General features: G+C 45.1%; 1 protein-coding gene across 2 annotated transcripts in view; it reads right to left on the bottom strand.

Moving 5' to 3' along the window:
- ARMC2 (armadillo repeat containing 2) overlaps positions 1-18,596 on the bottom strand; it is a 268,510-nt gene that overhangs the window by 182,454 nt on the left and 67,460 nt on the right. For both annotated transcript variants that reach the window (XM_079939293.1, XM_079939291.1), the window contains exon 2: positions 15,571-15,725. The gene's annotated coding sequence lies outside the window, so the exon portion shown is untranslated. The remainder of the gene's footprint in view (positions 1-15,570; positions 15,726-18,596) is intronic.

The raw sequence follows: 18,596 nt of genomic DNA, 5'->3' as shown, positions 1-18,596 counted from the left end.
TTTGTCTATATTTGAGACATTCTGTTTTAATTACTGTAGCTTTATAATAAGTCTTCATATTTGATGGTGCTAAAAAATGATTTTTCTTCTTCAAGGTAGTTTTGCTATTCTTGGCCTTTTGCCTTTTCGTATAAATTTTAAAATTAGCTTGTCAATTTCTACAAAAATCTGGGCTTTTGATTGGAATTGTATTTCATTCTCTCAGAGATAATCGCCTCCAATCCTGGCTGCCTTGATGTTTCTCCATGCTGTCAGACAGCAGTGTTTTAAGCACAGATTTATGGTTGTTCTTGACAGAAGGATAGTCTGATATCTGCCATTCCCTGGAGCAAGAAGCAGAAACACTTTGCAAACCTTCCCAATTCTATGAAAAAAGAAGTTCCATTAGAAGAAATTTATATGACAAACCTTGACTCTGCTGATAGTTTATGTAAAGTATTATTTTATGAAACTGGGTCCAGTTGACTGCAGTTGAGAGAAGACATGACCCAAACTGGGTTTAACAACAACAAAAAACAATTGGCTCACATAACTGAAAACTTCAGGAAGATCATTTTATACAAGATTTCAAAGGAAGTTTATCAGGGTCCAATTTTATCTCCATCTCTCTGCTCACTTCTTGTTGAATGTTGAAGCCATTCTGAAACAGGTTCATGCCCATCAGACGGCTGTCAGCAACTCCCAGAACTACACACTTCCAGGTCCACACCCAGTAGAAAGTGAGTCTTTGTCCCAGAATATCTGGGAAAATATCATTGGCTCTAACTTTACCACTGCTCATTCCTAAACCGATCACTTTGCCTAAGGAAATTTGATAGAATGATTAGCTTAGGCCCAGGTCAGGTTCTTGATTCCTGGGCTAGGGGTAGATTCAGTTCCTTCAGAGATCTATAGATCGAGAACAGGGTTAGTGGTAGTTCCCAAGTAGGAAGTTAGGATGTGATTAACAGGAGAAAAGTGAACAGATGCTGGACAACTAAAAGGACAAATTCCACAGGCCAAATCCAGTTGTTAAATGCACATTGCCTGAAGGTACTTGGAAGATCATTGTCTTCCTGCTCTGGTCTTGCAAGGTCATTTCCATGATCCTGCTTCTGGGACTATGACCCCACTCTCTTCACACTGCCACCTGCTTTACACCCATCCTCTCCATAACACACACTCCGCTCTTCCATCCCTGGCATGACCCTCCTCATGTATTTTCTTCTTCCTTTTACTCTGAAGTCTTAGCAAGAGTTGGGGTAGGAGTAGAAGGAGGATGAGATGGTTTCTATTCCTTCATTGTCACCTTTTTCCTTTTCTCTCCTTATCACTTCAACAGGACAAGAGCCAGATGATCAAACTTAGCTTCCCAATTCTACCATTTACTACTATGATTCTGAAAAAGTCACTTCACTACTCTCTCAATTTCCACAACTGCAGATGGAGCTAATGATATCCACTTCACCTCTTTCCAGGCAATAGCTCGAAAATGAGCGAGAGTAAGAGGGTGACAGGTCTGGAGGCTGCATCCTTTTAAATGGCTGTTGAGATTGCTGGTGATGCTTCTGCAAGAGAAATCTTAAAATGTGGGTTTTTTCCCCCAAGCATTTCAATGATTGTGAAGGTTAAATGAAATTTTTTTTTTTTTTTTTTTTTTTTGCGGTACGCGGGCCTCTCACTGTTGTGGCCTCTCCCGTTGCGGAGCACAGGCTCCGGACGCACAGACTCAGCGGCCATGGCTCACAGGCCTAGCCGCTCTGCGGCATGTGGGATCTTCCCAGACCGGGGCATGAACCCGTGTCCCCTGCATCGGCAGGCAGACTCTCAACCACTGCGCCACCAGGGAAGCCCAAATGAAATATTTTGAAAATGTTTATAGACTCTGAAGCTCTTAAGAGATGCTGAATTGCATTATGGGCCCCAGACAGATGATTATAAAGCTCTTGTCCCACCCCAAGTATTGTTTGTGTGCATCACTTGTGAAGGGCTTCCACCTAGGGAACAAAAGCACAACAGTTTCACTGAAGTCCTCTGGCCTAATCCTCTTAAGAGTCATTGAAGCCTCTTTGAATTGATCCAAAGGGGGTCAAGTACCTTCTTAAGACAGAAGGTTCTTTCAGATTTTCTTACTGTTCCTGGTTCTGACAAACACACTCAAGTGTTCCCTGCTATACACCACTGTTGCCCATACACCACTTGAAGCCAGGGATTTTTGCCCAAGGTCACAGTGCCAGGAAATGGCTAACAGGGATCTTTCTAGAATCCACCCTCCCTCCACATGGCCAGCTAATCCAGCAAAGTCAAAAGGGGTACTGTGAAGTACAAGGCTGCAGAGGCCTCTGAGAAACAGATTTTGACTGCACACTGCAGGAGGAAGAAGACAGTGTCTGAGCAAGTGTTGTGTGCGCAGCAAGGAGTGGCAGGTCTGGACAAGAAAGCAGGGCCGAAGTCATAAGACCGAATGCTTTTTTATGTTTTGTTTTGGTTTGTTTTTTTTTGTTTTTTCGCGGTACGCAGGGCTCTCACTGTTGTGGCCTCTCCCGTTGCGGAGCACAGGCTCCGGACACGCAGGCTCAGCGGCCATGGCTCACGGGCTCAGCCGCTCCGCGGCATGTGGGATCTTCCCGTACCGGGGCACGAACCCATGTCCCCTGCATCGGCAGGCGGACTCTCAACCACTGCGCCACCAGGGAAGCGCAAGACCAAACGCTTTAATGATCATTGCACATGCAGAGCTTAGCACAGTGCCTGACTGCAGGGATGCTCAGCTGACCCGATGGTGCGGGTGGAAAGCAACAGAAAGACTTAAGAGATAGCCTGGAGACTAAAACTTGTGACTGGCTGAATGTGAAGGATAAAGAGTACAAGAGAGTAAACTATGGTTTTGGGTCTGGGGAACTGGCAGACACAGAGACGTTTGGGTGGGATGATTAAGAGTTCAGTGAGTGGCTTTAGTTTGAAGTGATGGTAGGTCAGCTATGGAAATCCTATCAGAGATTGTACATGATGTGGTTTTTTAATGAAAAATTCATATGAAATTCTAATAGGTTTTGACTATAAAATGTTAAGCCAATAGAATATGTCTTAGAGAAATTAGAGAAATTTTCCTTTCTGTAGAGCACAGACCATTACACACTCTCCTGACTTCTTCCTTACTAATGGAACTCTACTTTTGTCTGAGGTATCAATACGCCTGACTCAATATTTTCGTGTTCCAGCCTCCCTTGCCAGATGACCATGGAACTAAATCTAGCCAATGAGACATAAGTAGAAGCTCTTGGGTGGGACCCAACCAACTGGTATGTACATTTTGCTCTTAGACTTTTTTTTCCCTTTTCCACTTACAATGTGGACCTGATGGCTGGAGCTCCAGCAGCCACCTGATGACCACAAGGATGGAAACCACATGCTAAAGATGGCAGATGGAAGGAATCTGGGCCCCTCACGGCATTGTGAAGCCATCATATCAAGCCCTGGACGCTGCCCTAAGACTTCTATTTAACATGAGAAATAAAAGCCTCTAATTGGTTATGTCTCCATTTTTCGGGTCTCTGGCCCTCACAGCCAAATGCAATTCCTTGTTGATAAACCATTGTCTTAAAAATTATGAAAAACCTTTAATTTCAGAGTGAGTTTTAGTGTTTTGCAAAAGTAATGACAAGAATAAAGCATTAGCCCTTGATTCAAAATAATAAGCATCAACTCTACAAGCATGTCTATCATTAACAAAATCTAAAAGGAAGCTTTTGGGAGCCCGGTGAAAATACTCATTAGCATAGCCCATGGCCTACTTATACCTCTTTTCAAAAAGACTGAGAGAACAGCATGTCTCAAATACTATACAAGTCACGATTATAAACCCTGCTCATGACCATCACTTTGCACTTAAAACCACTCACTACTTTTAATGCCAAAGAGTCTAATAAATTCTAAGAGCATCCTGGTTCTTGTTGTGGTGGAATCTGTGAAAACAAACTCACTCTTAGCAGTCACATCCCAGGGAGATCACAGTTGTTGAGGGGAAGGAGGGAGACACCAGGCACCCACAGTCACATCAGGCTCCCTCTCAGCTACGATAACTGAATGCGAAGTTTTTGTTTGATTGAAAGCACATGGCAGGAAATGGCTGCTTCAACCCTGGCTCTGCCTCATGCCCAGCTCCAGCCAGCCACTGACCACCTGACTGACCAGGACTAACAACATTTTCCAGGAGACAGTCTTTGCTTAATCCAGCCCAATTTGTAGATGGGTTCCCCCAGGTCCAGGATTGGGCAGGGCTTTTTGATAGAAACTTGGCTAAGAGCGCCCCCTGTGCTTGGTCAGGGGCAGTTGTGATTCTTAGAGTGAGGCGGCTTGGGTGGGCCCCGGGAGGGAGTCCAGATGAAACCCAACTGTGGGTTATAAGGAACAAACAGCAGAGGTGTGTGTGCCACAGGTATTTTCCTGCCAAAAGGCAAATACCCATGTCAGGAAGGTTCCTTAGTCAGAAGCCTATCTGGTTTCATGCCTGAAGCTTTGGGCATCATTCTCACCTGTTCTCAAGCCTAAGAGCTTCTCAAGCCTAACAGCCTTCGCAGATTGTTTGAAGGATACATTTCTGTTTGAAAGACAAATTTCTTTTCTCCAGATTAGTTCAGCTGACCTATCAGGTAACCCAGAAACTTCTAAAAAGAAAAAGAAAAGAGAAAAACCTCAACCTTAATTCTACAGATCCCATAAATAAAGATACCCCAGTAAAGCCAGACTCACAGAGCGTCCGGCTCACTAGATGTGCTAAGAACAGACTCCCGCTCAAGGATGGGCCCCTTCAGGAGCTGCCTCTGGATTTCTCCCCGACCCTGAAGTCTTTGCTACTTCCGTGTCCTCAGTTGTGAGACGGAAATAAAACACACTCAGAAGTCTTGGCAAAGCAACATCCTTGTCTCCAGACCTATTCAGAGGGAGGGGCAGGGCCTAGAGACCCACTCTAGACTAGTGAAGAGTGAGTGTAGACACACTTCTATCCCTTGCCTGAGACAGTGGAAAGCGCGTGTTGATGAAGGAAGGCCTGGACAGTCTCCCCAGCTCCTCAAGCAGAGTGACCTCACCTTCACAGACCATTTAGAGTTTGTATCACATGCATTCTCTCCTTTCTTAGATCACTGGTGTCGGTCAAGAGATCCCCTAGCTCCAGCCCCACACGGGGCAGGAACCCCCATCAGGAGGTGAAGCTGCTGCACATCTGATGGGCCAGAACCACTGCCTTTCAAGGCCTCCTGGCCCCATTTTTACATCTCAACTCTGCATTCCTCCAGTTTCCATTCACCAGCCTCGTTCCAGCCCTGCAGCTTTCCACGTAGATTATGTACCTCCTCGTCCTCCTGACCATTTAATTACGTGACGACCACCATCATGTCACCCCAATGAGTACTCTTCTTTGCAGGTCATATAGCCCCTGACATAGACCACGATTTCCCCACCGCTTACCCTGGCTCCAGTTTGTTTGATCCTCTTACAGAGCGTTGTTATGGAGCCCAGTGTTCACTTGGCTGTGCGTGCAAGCTCAAGGTGAGCCCTTCTAGGCTCTATACCTTTGTCAGTAGAGCCCATGGTTGCACTAACGTCTTTGTCAGCCCCAGTTACATTGAGCCTCCAGTCAACTAAAATTTATAAATCTTCTCCAGTCCAAACATGTGCATTTTGCTTGCCCAAATCCTTTCTAAGAGTAGAAGAGATGTGAATTGATAACAAATGCTGCCCCTGATGCAATTGTTGTTAAACCCGAGTACAACTGTGGCCATTTACCTTAGAGGTTCCATCCCGATGTTCCAGCCAGTCTCAAGATCTTCTAGAAAACTGATCTGTCACTTGTCATTATTAGCTACACATTCCAGCTTCGTAGCATTCACAAACTTGGTGGGCCAGCTATGTATTTCTTTACGCCAGCCATGGCTACACTGCGATGGAAGCTAGCTGTCTCTACCAGGGGGTGAGCCTAGGTGATCGAAACTATCTTACACAGGGTTTGCTCAAGATCACACAGTAGACCTATGCCCTGTGGAGCTGGCACTGGAACTCCAGTCTCCTGAAGCCCAGGGTGGAGATTTTCCCACAGTGCCATTGGGCTGCTGCGTGGGATGCTTGCCTCCCCCAGGCCCTGCTACACCTGCTACATGCTCATCAGCCACTCAGCAGGTAGGGTCTCCACACTGTTTCCAGGATGAGAAACTGTGTTTATTATTTTGTGTTGGCTGACACAGAAGGCCATAGCTACCGACAAAGCAGCTCTCCATTTGCATTCACTTCTGGACTTCAAGGGTCTCTGACCAAACCCAGCTAGATCCTTCCCCTCCAGAGACTTGCCTATACCACCCAGCTCGCCACCATGGCATGGACATGCTCTGACCTAGGCGCTAAGAGACCTGGATCCTAATGCTCATTCCATCATGTTTAATTCTTTGACCTTGTTTGACACAAGCCATTTAATTTCCCTGAGCCTCAGTCTTCTCACCTAAAATAGAGGACACATCACCCTTCCTTTCAGAGTAAATCTGAGCATCAAAGGAGAGAATGAGTATAAAAATTTTTTGAAAACCATCCAATGCTTTGCAAAGTATATTGTTATTATCAAATGGGTACAGAGAACTCCAAAATGAGTCAGAACCACTTAAAATTCCTTTTTACAGCAGTTCATTGTATCCTAACCTATTTATTCATTTCTTTCTCTTTTTTTCTCTTAAAGTCCCAATAAAAACTGAATATTAAGAATGCATGCAGGGAGAGGACTGAATACAAATTAACTATGCAATGTTCTTTAGTCACTTTGGCAGGGAAGCGATACACCTATTAAAATACCCCAGGCAGAGTTGGCCCGTACTCTGCTGATAACCCCAGCAGGCAACGACCTTGGCACCATTACAAGGGCAATATTTTCAAATGGATGAACTATTCCTGAACAAAGTGTCCAGTGTACTAGGAATAAACAGGCTTTTTGTCAACAAAGCCGTGTGTTTTCTGGTTCCAACAACCTTGCCCAGAGACAGCATCAGAGACTGGGGAGGACCAGGAAGCAGCACCTTCCAGCAGCCTGCCCAGTCTTGTCATCTCTCCTCGAGAATCCTGTGACTGAAAGGACCTTCAAACCTCCCTCCTCTCCTCTGAAGTTTCCGTGATTACTTGCCTACAGTTTTTCAAAAGTAGAACCCAGTGCTGTCCATTGCTCTCCTGGTCAGACCTCAGAGTGTGCCTGGTAGGAGAGCAGGTGGGGGAATCACGCCTCCCTGCAGTGTCAAACGGAGCCCTGGAGCCTCACGAGCAAAGGCCTGTGCTGGAGAGTCACATAACGATGCCACCAAGTGTCTACAAGGCCAGTTCTATGAGGAAGAGACAGGTCTCCCAAGACAGTCCAAAACAGGGTACACAAGAGGCTTTGAAGACAAGATCCTTGGGACAAAATTCACTGGGAGAGCAAGAAAGGACTCTGATTCACCAGAAATAAAGTGCACATGCACAACTCAACTGGCGAGATTTGCTTCTTCTCCTGGGCCAATGAGGCTGCAGCTGGCTCGCTTAGCTGTTCATTCTTTCATTCATTCTACAAATATTTATTGAGCACCTACTGTGCACCTAACATTGTTCTATGTTCTGGGGACACAGAATGAAGAAGACAAAGTCTGCTCTCCTTACATTCTGGTGAGAATTGGCAAACAATAAACAAACAAATAAGAAAATGTCTAGTGTGCCAGGTGGTGATAAGTGCTAAGAGGCACAGGGGGTGCAGGGGTGGGTGGGCATGAGTTTCTATCAAGGAAGGCCACACTGTGAAGGTGAATTTGACCAGGGGTTTGGAGGAAGTGCAAGAGTGGGCTATGACTAACTGGGCGAGTGTATTCCGGGCAAGAATATGCTTGAAACAGCAAAGAAGATAGTGTTACAGGCGCAGAGCCAGCCAAGGAGAGAGTCAGAAGAGATGAAGTCAGAGAGGCGATGGGGAGCCACTCATGGAGGGCCTGAGAGCCATTTTAAGGACTTTGGTTTTAATTCTGAGCGATCTGGGAAAACACTAGGGGTGGGGCAAGACTGGAACAGAAAAGTGACGTAATCTGATTTTGGTGTCTAAAGATCATCCTGGATATTCTATTGAGAACAGCGTGGAGACAGGACAGAATGTGCGCAGGGAGAGTATTAGGAGGATAGTGCAAGAGTGTAAGCAAGAGAGGGCAGCAGTGCCTTGAACCCTGACAGCACCCATGCAAGGGTGAGATGAGCCCCGGGATATTTTTAAGGTAAGATCTATAGGAATTGATAATAATGGGATGTGGGAAATGAGAGACAGAATCAAGGATTAGTCCATTATTTTGACTTAAGCAAGTGGGAGGATGGAGCTAACATTTTTATTAAGAAGGGGAAGATGACGCGTGAAGCAGGACTAAAGGCATCAGGAGTCTGGTTTGGGACATGTTATGTTGGAGGTGTCTGGTGGATACCAAGTGGAGATGCCTTGTAGGCAGTTGGATAAGCAAGCCTTGGGTCCAGGCTAGAGATATAAACGTGGGAATCATTATTGTAGAGAAGGTGCATAAAGCCAAGTGCGAGGATGATATTCACGGAGGAATGAGTACTAACAGACAAGAGATCCAAGGACTGAGGGCTGGGAGGCAGTTAACATGAAGAAGAATTAGCAAAGGATATTATAGTGAGTTAAGAATTTTTTTAAAAAATGAAAAAAAGAGCCCTCAAGAATATATGAAAAAAATTTTGCAAGAAGGAACCATTGTTCAACGTTGCCAAATGCTGCTCTTTGGTCACATGATAATAACAAAGAATTCACTATTGGATTTAGAAATTTGGTGGGCACTGGTAATTTTATTACGCAGGCTTACTTCTGTGACAAATAACCCTCAATCAGTGACTTGGTAAGAAAATGCTTATCTCTCACGTCTGTCACAGTCCAGTCAGTGCTTGGTGGATGGCCTTCCATGTGGTGATTCAGGTACCCAGCCTCTGTCCATCTTCAGTGTGTGGCCTCCATGGTTACCTTGGAAAGGGAAGGGACAATCTATATCGAAGCACACCCTTGCTCAAATGCCTCAGCCTGAAGGTCCATGCTCCCATGCCAAGAACTAGTCACCGGGGCTCATTTACATGCAAAGGAATTGGGAAATGTCATTTAGTCGTGTCGCCAGAAAGAGGGAAGAGTTGGGTGACCATCTAGCCAATTTCTGCCAAAATGGCCTTAACAAGTTCATTTTGGGGGATGGTAGGAGCAAAAAACTGATTGAGGGGATTTCAAGAGAAAGAGGCAAGTAGAGAAATGGCGTGGTAGCTAAAGTGGGATTTGGGATCAAGAGAGGTTGTGTGTTTTGTCTCCAGCTTGTTTATAGGATGGAATGGACGATGATCCAAAAGAGGAAAAAGTGCGACGATGCAAAAGAGAGAGGGGACCACCCCTGGAGGCATAACCCCTGAGCAGGTGAGAGAGAAAGGGATCTAGCTCAGCACTTCTTAAACTTCACTGTGCCTAAGAATCACTTAGAGAGACAGTTCCCGGCCCCCACCCCAGAAATTCTGATTCAGCAGGTCTGGAGTGGGGCTGGAGAACTGGTACTTCTCACAGGCTCCCAGGTGATGCTGATGCTGCCAGTCAGGACTGAGGACCACTGCTGATCGACTCTTAGGAAATTCATCCCGGTACTAGGAGGGAAGGCAGAGTGGATAGGCTCTGATGAGGGTGGGCGACTGGGTGTGGTGGTGGGAACGTGGAACTTGTCAGCTCATTGTTCTATTATCCCACTGAACCAGGAAGCAAGGCCATCAGCTGAGAGTGAGGATGGGGGAAGAAGAGTGAGGATGGGGGAAGATGACTGAGGGTTTGAGGAGGGAGGAGAAAAATGTGAAATCAGTGTCTTCAAGAGTGGGAGAATAATAGTGTAGGGAAATGAAGTAGGAGTGCCAAGCAAGCACCAAGGACCCACCTGCAGGTGTGGTGATGGACTTAAAGTAAGACCAGGTAGCCACGCCTGGCCGTGCAGGTGCTGACACAGTGGGCAGAGGGAGATTCAGCCAGGATCATGGTCTTGCCAAGAAGGGACAATGAAAGGAGGGGTCGAAGGGAATCAATTGTATATTAATGGGCAGGGTGATAATGAGGCACCACATAATCTAAGTGGGTAAGGAGGGCAGTGAGGGCTCATGGGTGATGATGGGGTGGTGAGGAACAGCGAAACGGTAGTAGATCCATCAGTTGCAGATCTCAGTGAGGTTGAAGAATCATTCAATAGAGAGAATAGAGAATAGAAGACTGAGCTGGAAGGAGAAATTGTGATGGGAGAGTGGGACATTTGAAATTGAGATTATGAAGGGAGCAAAGTTGTTAGTAATGGCAAGGTCAAGAGCATGGCTATGGGTGTGAGTGGCCAAGATACCATAAAGGATCGACAGAACAGGATAGAAAGCCCAGAAATAAACCCACGCACCTATGGTCAATTAAGCTACGACAAAGGAGGCAAGATCATACAATGGGGAAAAGACAGCCTCTTCAATAAGTGGTTCTGGGAAAACTGGACAAGCTACATGTAAAAGAATGAAAATAGAACACTCCCTAACACCATACACAAAAATAAACTAAAAATGGATCAAAGACCTAAATGTAAGGCCAGACACTATAAAACTCAGAGGAGAACATAGGCAGAACACTCTTTGACATAAATTGCAGCAATATCTTTTTGGATCCACCTCCTAGAGAAATGGAAATAAAAACAAAAATAAACAAATGGGACCTAATTAAACTTAAAAGCTTTTGCACAGCAAAGGAGACCATAAACAAGACAAAAAGACAACCCACAGAATGGGAGAAAATATTTGTCAACAAAGTGACCGATAAGGGATTAATCTCCAAAATATACAAACAGCACATGCAGCTCAATATGGAAAAGAAACCCAAACAACCCAATCAAAAAATGGGTAGAAGATCTAAATAGACATTTCTCCAAAGAAGACACACAGATGACCAAAAGGCACATGAAATGATGCTCAACATCACTGTCAGAGAAATACAAATCACTAATTATTAGAGAAATGCAAATCAAAACTACAGTGAGATACTACCTCACACCAGTCAGAATGGCCAACATCAAAAAGTCTACAAACAACAAATGCTGGAGAGGGTGTGGAGAAAAGGGAACCCTTTTGCACTGTTGGTGGGAATGTAAATTGGTACAGCCACTATGGAGAACAGTATGGAGGTTCCTTAAAAAACTGAAAATAGAACTACCATATGATCTAGCAATCCCACTCCTGGGTGTATATCCAAAGAAAAACATAATTCAAAAAGATACACGTACCCCAATGTTCATTGCAGCACTATTTACAATAGCCAAGTCATGGAAGCAACCTAAATGTTCATTGACAGAGGAATGGATAAAGAAAATGTGGTACACATATACAATGGAATATTATTCAGCCATAAAAAAGAATGAAATAATGCTATTTGCAGCAACATGGGTGGACCTTCCTTCACCTAAGTGAAGTAAGTCAGACAAATATCATATGAAATCACTCATATGTGGAATCTAATTTTTAAAAAACCATATAAATGAACTTATTTACAGAACAGAAACAGACTCACAGATTTCAAAAACAAACTTACGGTTACCAAAAGGGAAATGTTGGGGGGAAGGATAAATTAGGAGCTTGGGATTAAAATACACATACTACTATATATAAAATAGATAACTAACAAGGACCTACTGTATAGCACAAGGAACTCTACTCAATATTCTGTAATAACCTACATGGGAAAAGAATATGAAAAAGAATGGATATATGTATATGTATAACTGAATCACTATGCTGTACACCTGAAACTGATACAACATTGTAAATCAACTATACTCCAATAAAATTTTTAAAAATAAATAAATAAAAGCACTATTCCATGTGAGATAGGAAAAAAAAAGACTCCATAAAGGAATTCCTTCCATCACTGGGAGGAAAGGAAGTTGAGGAACTGGGAGTCTAAGTATTAGAAAGACTGCATGTGGGGGCTTCCCTGGTGGCGCAGTGGTTGAGAGTCCGCCTGCTGATGCAGGGGATGCAGGTTCGTGCCCCAGTCCGGGAAGATCCCACATGCCGTGGAGCGGCTGGGCCCGTGAGCCATGGCCGCTGAGCCTGTGCGTCTGGAGCCTGTGCTCCACAACGGGAGAGGCCACAACAGTGAGAGCCCCACGTAACGCAAAAAAAAAAGAGAAAGACTGCATTTGAGGATATTGAAATTACCAAGGATTATTATCAAGAGTATTATTGGAAGAGCACTGAGAGCTATTGTTTTCAAACTCTCCTTACAGAATCCGGTGCTCTAATGAGGGGAAGAAGTTCTGAAATATAAATCCTGGGCCCCCAAGCAAAAATTTCCCCATGAGTCTCCTAATGCTACTTGCAGAATAAACAGGTGAGCCAGTAGGGGCTGCTGGTGGAGAAGCTGAGCCAGCAGAGAGGATTCGCTCTAGCTGGCCGGTGCTGGCCTCAGAAGAGCCCAATGTTCCCCAGCTCTTTCCCTGCTTAATTTGAAGAATTAAGCGAGATGCTGAGATGCTGAGAACCTGAGGTGATTCATCACAGCCCCTGAATGCTTGTGATGTCTCCCCACACATTTTATATGGAATAGTAGTAGGCTGCTGGTTTATGACATCTTGGATTTCATGTTTAACTGCTGTGCGTGTTCTAGTGCAGAAAAAACTAAATATAGACTTCAAATTAGGAAGTCTAAAAGGAATACCAAAGCAGCATCAATGGTGAGTGCAGGAACCAGGAGTTAAAAAGTGGCAGATACTTGGCCGAGAGGGTGGTATTCCTGCCTGAGGACCCCACTCCACAACAGGGGTGTCCCAAGAGAAAAAATAACAGCTTCAATACATGATGGAGAACGGACATCCTCCCTCCCGTCACTTGCCTGAGCAGAGCTGCAGTTCTCAGAATCCTCACTGTGTGGGACACACTGAACTCTACCCAGAGCTGTGGAGTGGGCTCCTCTCCTCCTCCCCTTCTTGCCCCCCATCAGATCCATCCATCCCTGAGGCAGAAAGGGGCCCAACTCCATGCCGTCCTCTCCATTTACCCTCTAAGCCTGAGAATTCACACACAAAATCTGGCCCCTTCTGCTGTGTAGACCATTGCTGCAAATCAGTGGAAGGAGGGGAGGGTGGAATAGTGGCCACTCCTCTGGCCACATATGGACCTCACCTGGGACCTTCCACAGGTGTCGGTAGCTGCCTAGGAAGCGAGAGATAGAGAGAGAAAAGGAGGGAAGGACGGATTCTCATCTAAAGCTGGCTGTCCTTATCTCTGGGTGATAGGATTATGGACAACTTTTCCGTTTTCTCATCTGTATTTTCTAAAAGGAGTATGTGTTACTAATGTATGTGGGAAACTCCTAATAAAACTTGTTTTGTTGTTTATAAAATGCTTAGTTGGATGGGTTTGCCTTGATGAGAAGCACACCAACCGTGCAAGCCCGCTCCAAGCAAACAGCTAAGGACTCTCCCGGCACACACCTGGGGCTCCGGTGCACCATATGGTACACGGCAGTGGCAAGTATAAGAGCTGGTGATTCAGTGTTAGCATCACCTGGCAGGAGCCCCAAAACCGAGAGGATGGAAACGACAAAGAAGCGTGGGATGTGGTGCTCTTCTCAAGAGGGAGAGGACACTTACTGTCCCTCCAGCTGGTGATTCTCCATCTGGTCCCAGATTGTGGGGAAGGGAGCATTCTCCCGCAGGGTAACTGCTTTGTAAGCAAAGGACATTACATTGCACTGGCCAGTGTTACAAAGGAGGACCCTGTGCCACCCAGTCGGACATATATTTCATTTTTCCCACCTGGTCTGGGTTTCTCCGAATGCTGCACTGGCTTTGTCCTGAAGGTTGAGGTCAGGTTCAAAGACCTCTGGTCTAGTATAAATGCACAGTGACCTCAGATCAAGGGCAGACCCCCGGTAAAATTGTTAAATGAATAAAGTGCACCTTTGGATATCTCCCTAAAAAGGAAAGAGCAGCTACTTCTCATTGGGGCACCTCGCTTTCTAGCGTCTCATGCAGGTAGCCGCTGCAGTACTTCCCCATCCTGAGTCCCAGTCCCTCAGGATTCTCATCCAGGACGAGCTTCCTAATCTGAGCCACTTGTGCAAAGGCTCAGGCGCTGTAGCCCAACGTGTCACACCTCCCGCCACATCCAAATCGTATCTGAACTCAGGCCTCTTTCTAGAAAGACATGGCTTTACCCAGATAAACAAAACGCTAATGATAGAAATTTCAGGTTGACCTCTAGGGTGCAAGTCGAGGAGAATTGGGTGAAGGGTCAGGAGCCCCGCTAAAATAACACTTTACTTATTCTTAAATACGTCTCTGTCAACAAGAATGTTGACTCACTGGAAGAGTAAGCTACTTTAAATCCTTTATGGAGCAACAAGGACTTTTTAAATGGAAAGAAGAGAGGGAAGAGAAGATAAGAAAGAAAAAGGGAAAATAAGGAGTTAGTAGAATGAGAGACCGATTCTTAAAACACACCTATCTTCTTTCATTTGCTTTTCTCCTTGTCCTTTACAAGGGTAAGTTGATAATTAGCCCATGATCATGTGCTTCAAGTCTTATTTTTAATATATTATTTTCTAGGACATCAGTTCTCAAAGTGTATTCCAGGGAACCCTGGCGGGTATCTTTGAGTCAAAACTATTTTCCATTTTAGAGGATTCTTCAGGTCAAAACTATTTTCGTAATAATAAGAAGTCACAATTTGCCTTTTTTACTCAATCAAGTTTTCCAGAAGCCACATGGTTGTGTGATGACATCATTGCATGAAAAAATGTTCTATGGTCCAAAATGTTTAGGAAATGCTTTTAGACTCTCTTAGAGAATTCACAATGTCCATTAGCATATTAAAGGCCGTGAGAAGTTCTGTGGTAAAAACAATTCTGTTTAACTTGTTTTAATACAACATTGCAAATTTATTTGACCATGGAATTTATTTTTGTTTTGTTTTAGTTTTGGTTCATTGGTTTAGTACCACTTGCTATCATGTTTTGGGAAACGTTCCTCCAGGGGTAAGATATCAAGCCAGGAATCCTCTGGCCAAGGAATTTATTAGAGATCCCTCCCCTGGACCGGAAGTGAATAAAGACTGGGCACTAGTATGTCAGGGTAGTGCAGTGCTCAAGAGAAGAGCCAGACTGCCTGAGTTCAAATCCTGCCTCTGTCACTTACTAGCTGTGACTTTGGGCAAGTTACTTAACCTCTCCATGCCTTATATTCCTCATGCATAAAATGGGAAAGATTGTACTCACACACACACACACCCCATATATATCTTACACCAGCACCCCGTACACAGTGAACACTAGATAAGAAATCTGTTACTGGGACAAACATACTGGCCTAAGGTCAAGACCTAAAGCTAGGCCACTAATTAGTAATGGGACTCGAGACAAGTCATCTCTCTGCTATGGACTTCATTTTACCCATATGTCAAATTAGAAAGTGGGGTGAGGCAGTCTCTGAAGCACCTTCTAGTGCTGATATTCTCTGATTCCACACATTTCTTGCAGAAGGTGGCACTAACCTGGAGCACGACCGGAGAAAGGGTGGTCTAAGAACCCTCAGGTCCTGGGCAGCACCATCAGCGGATGAAGGGGTCCACAAGATGCGATGGTTGGCCCTTGAGGATGGAGTCCATCTGTTCCACAGTTGTGCCTTCCACCGACCCAGCTTCTCACCCTGCCCAGGTGTGAAGGAGAAAGAAAGTGGGGTTTGCTATTCCTACCACCACCCCGATGACACCACTATGACTTAAAACTGGCTGCTTGAGATGAGGGCCTCGCTACAGTGAGGAATCGGCTCTTTACAAGGGGTTAAGAGGACACGGGGCTTCCAGCTTCGTGGCAGGTTTTCCTGATCTCTTCTAACCACCCCAGCCCCAGGGAAACCTATGGCTAGTAAGACACAACAGTGACTGCCTCTATAAAAATTCCTCCAGTGTGACTTTACCACCACTGGGAATGAGGAGAATGCACAAACTAAAAAAACTGAAAATGTCTGTATAAGAAAGAGCTTTGAATTGCTGGCAGCTGTGGGCCAAGGTAGAGGCACCCAACGTAATGCTTAAGGGGCTAAATTGGGAACATTTGAATGCTTGGTTTTACTCGTGCTTAAAAAAGCCAGTAGCAGCTCAGCTGCCAGATGTTGGAGAACTTCAACATGTAGCTCACAGGCATGGTATCAGCAATGCTTTTACCAGGTGACCACACGTCAAAGGGAGATGATGACTTGCTTTCCTAAAGCTGCTTATCTAGGGAGGGAGCCCGGTGGCTTTCGTGTTTCATTTTCACTGAAGAAGTTAAATTTGGGAATACCACAAAGATCTCACTTAACTCAGAGAAGATTGGCACTAGGGCTCGTCAGCAAAGGAAGAATTTCTGAGAACTGTGGCTTCATAAGAGTTCAGCTCCCTGTAACTAAGGCCTTTGAGTATTCATTGAGCTACCCTCTCTCTAATTCAGTGTATCAATTAGGAATTGCTTTCAGTTGCTAGTAACAGAACTGACTACAGTGACTTGAACACAATGGTCTATTTTTTTATGTGAAATGCAGGTGTGGATAATTACTGGCATTGGTTCAGTGGCTTAAGAATCAAAAAAATTAGTACTGCGTCTTTGTGATTCTTTTAGTCTTTTCTTTGTGACCTCAATATGGCTGTTGCAGCTCCAGCCATCACATCCACATTTCAAATGACAGGAGGCAGGTAGGATGGAATGGCAAAAAAGTATTTCCCAGAAGTTCCATCCAACAATTTCTGCTTTCATCTTCTACAAGAGAGGCAGAGAATCACAGTCTTTTTACTGAATACATGCCATCTGGAATAACATTGTGGGTCTGTTTCTAAGAGAGAAGGAGAGAATGGATATCACATAGGAAACTAGTGTTCTCTGTATGGGGCTTTCTAGAGATGTGTTTAGACAAGAAGTGCTGTCCAAACTGGTTTTTCTGGGACAGCTTGTTACGTGAAAGGGCAAGCACCTGGGGGAGCCTCAGTTTACCCATGAAACTGACTTCCAGACCTCTCTCACTATGAGAGGAGGGGCAGCTAGTTCCCTAGTTCCCAAAGCAACTTGGTTAGGGAAGAAGAAGGGGATTCAGAAAACAGGAAAATCACTGAAAAGTGGTGGATTCATTTCTTGATCAAAGGCAGTGTGCTCAACATTAAGCCTAAAACAGATGAATGTATGTGGACACGGGGGGTGACAGCACTGCTTGCTGATGGAGTGAGGCAGGCAGTGAATAAAGAAAACATGTGGGGCTTCCCTGGTGGCGCAGTGGTTGAGAGTCCGCCTGCCAATGCAGGGGACACGGGTTCGTGCCCCGGTCCGGGAAGATCCCACATGCCGCGGAGCGGCTGGGCCCGTGAGCCATGGCCGCTGAGCCTGCATATCCGGAGTCTGTGCTCCGCAATGGGAGAGGCCACAACAGTGACAGGCCCGCGTACCGCAAAAGAAAAAGAAAGAAAAAAAAAAGAAAACATGGTTCACACCCCTGTTCTCAGTAAGTCTTATGTGTCCAATAGCTGTCATAAGCCTATATTAATAGGCTGCATATTTTGCTTTGAGGGACATTATTTATTCTACTGTGACTGTGTATTTGATGGGACTGGAGATTGGCAGTTTTTTATCTTCTCTTCTCATGGACCTGGAATGTCCTCCCTCCCACCATCTCTCCTCCTCCCCTTCCCAACATCTGCACATTGGCCTACGGAAAAGGCTCCTACCCATCCTCCAAGCCTCAGCTTAAAACTCACTTTTCACGACCCTCCGTGGCAGCGTTCGGGCCCCTTTCTCTGACTCTCCCAGTCCCCTTGCAGCCACACTGAAGCAGTGCTTCTCACGCTGTGTTACCGTGGCCTCTCTACAGGAGCTTTCCTGAGCCCCTTGGCTCAGGAGTCCCTAGACTCTGAGTCCCTTGAACTTCAAGGGAAAAGGCCAAGGCACTGGGATCTTTGTAACTCCTGGTGCTGGACACATAGAGGCTAAAAGCATTTTAAATTATTTTAAAATCTTTTTTATTGCAGTGTAATACACAGAGAGAAAAGTGTGCATATTAAAAGGGGATAGCTGAATTGATTTTTATAAACTGAACACATCTCTTTAACCAGCACCCAGATCATGAAAGAGATTATTCCCAGTGCCCCAGAAGCCCCATGCATATCCCTTCCAGTCATAACCCCTTCTGCTATCCTGACTTCACTCCTCTGGAGGCACCTAACACAGCTTTCCCTGTCCTGCCCAGATGCCCATTTCATTCATGCCCATTGTCTGGGAAACTGCATGGCAGAGCCTTAGCCCTGCCAGTGGACATAAGAATGTCATGGCTATGCTGTCTCTAGATGCCCAAACTCCCACTTCACAAGGTGCCAGAGTCAGAGAAAACGGTCCCTAACTTGTTCCACACTACTAGCTACAGGGCAACTCTGCCTGTGACCCAAGTCTAAGTCCCTCATGGGCAGTTCTGTCATTTGATCTCCACTTTTATCAAGTTGGATAAGGTTCCTTCTGTTTCTAACTTGCTGAAATTTCATATGAATGTGTATAGAATTTA

The sequence above is a fragment of the Stenella coeruleoalba genome (genome assembly GCF_951394435.1).
Source record: "Stenella coeruleoalba genome assembly, chromosome: 12".
NCBI lineage: Eukaryota > Metazoa > Chordata > Mammalia > Artiodactyla > Delphinidae > Stenella > Stenella coeruleoalba.
The sequence above is the reverse complement of the archived record's forward strand: the minus strand, read 5'-3'. Positions and strand labels throughout refer to the sequence as shown.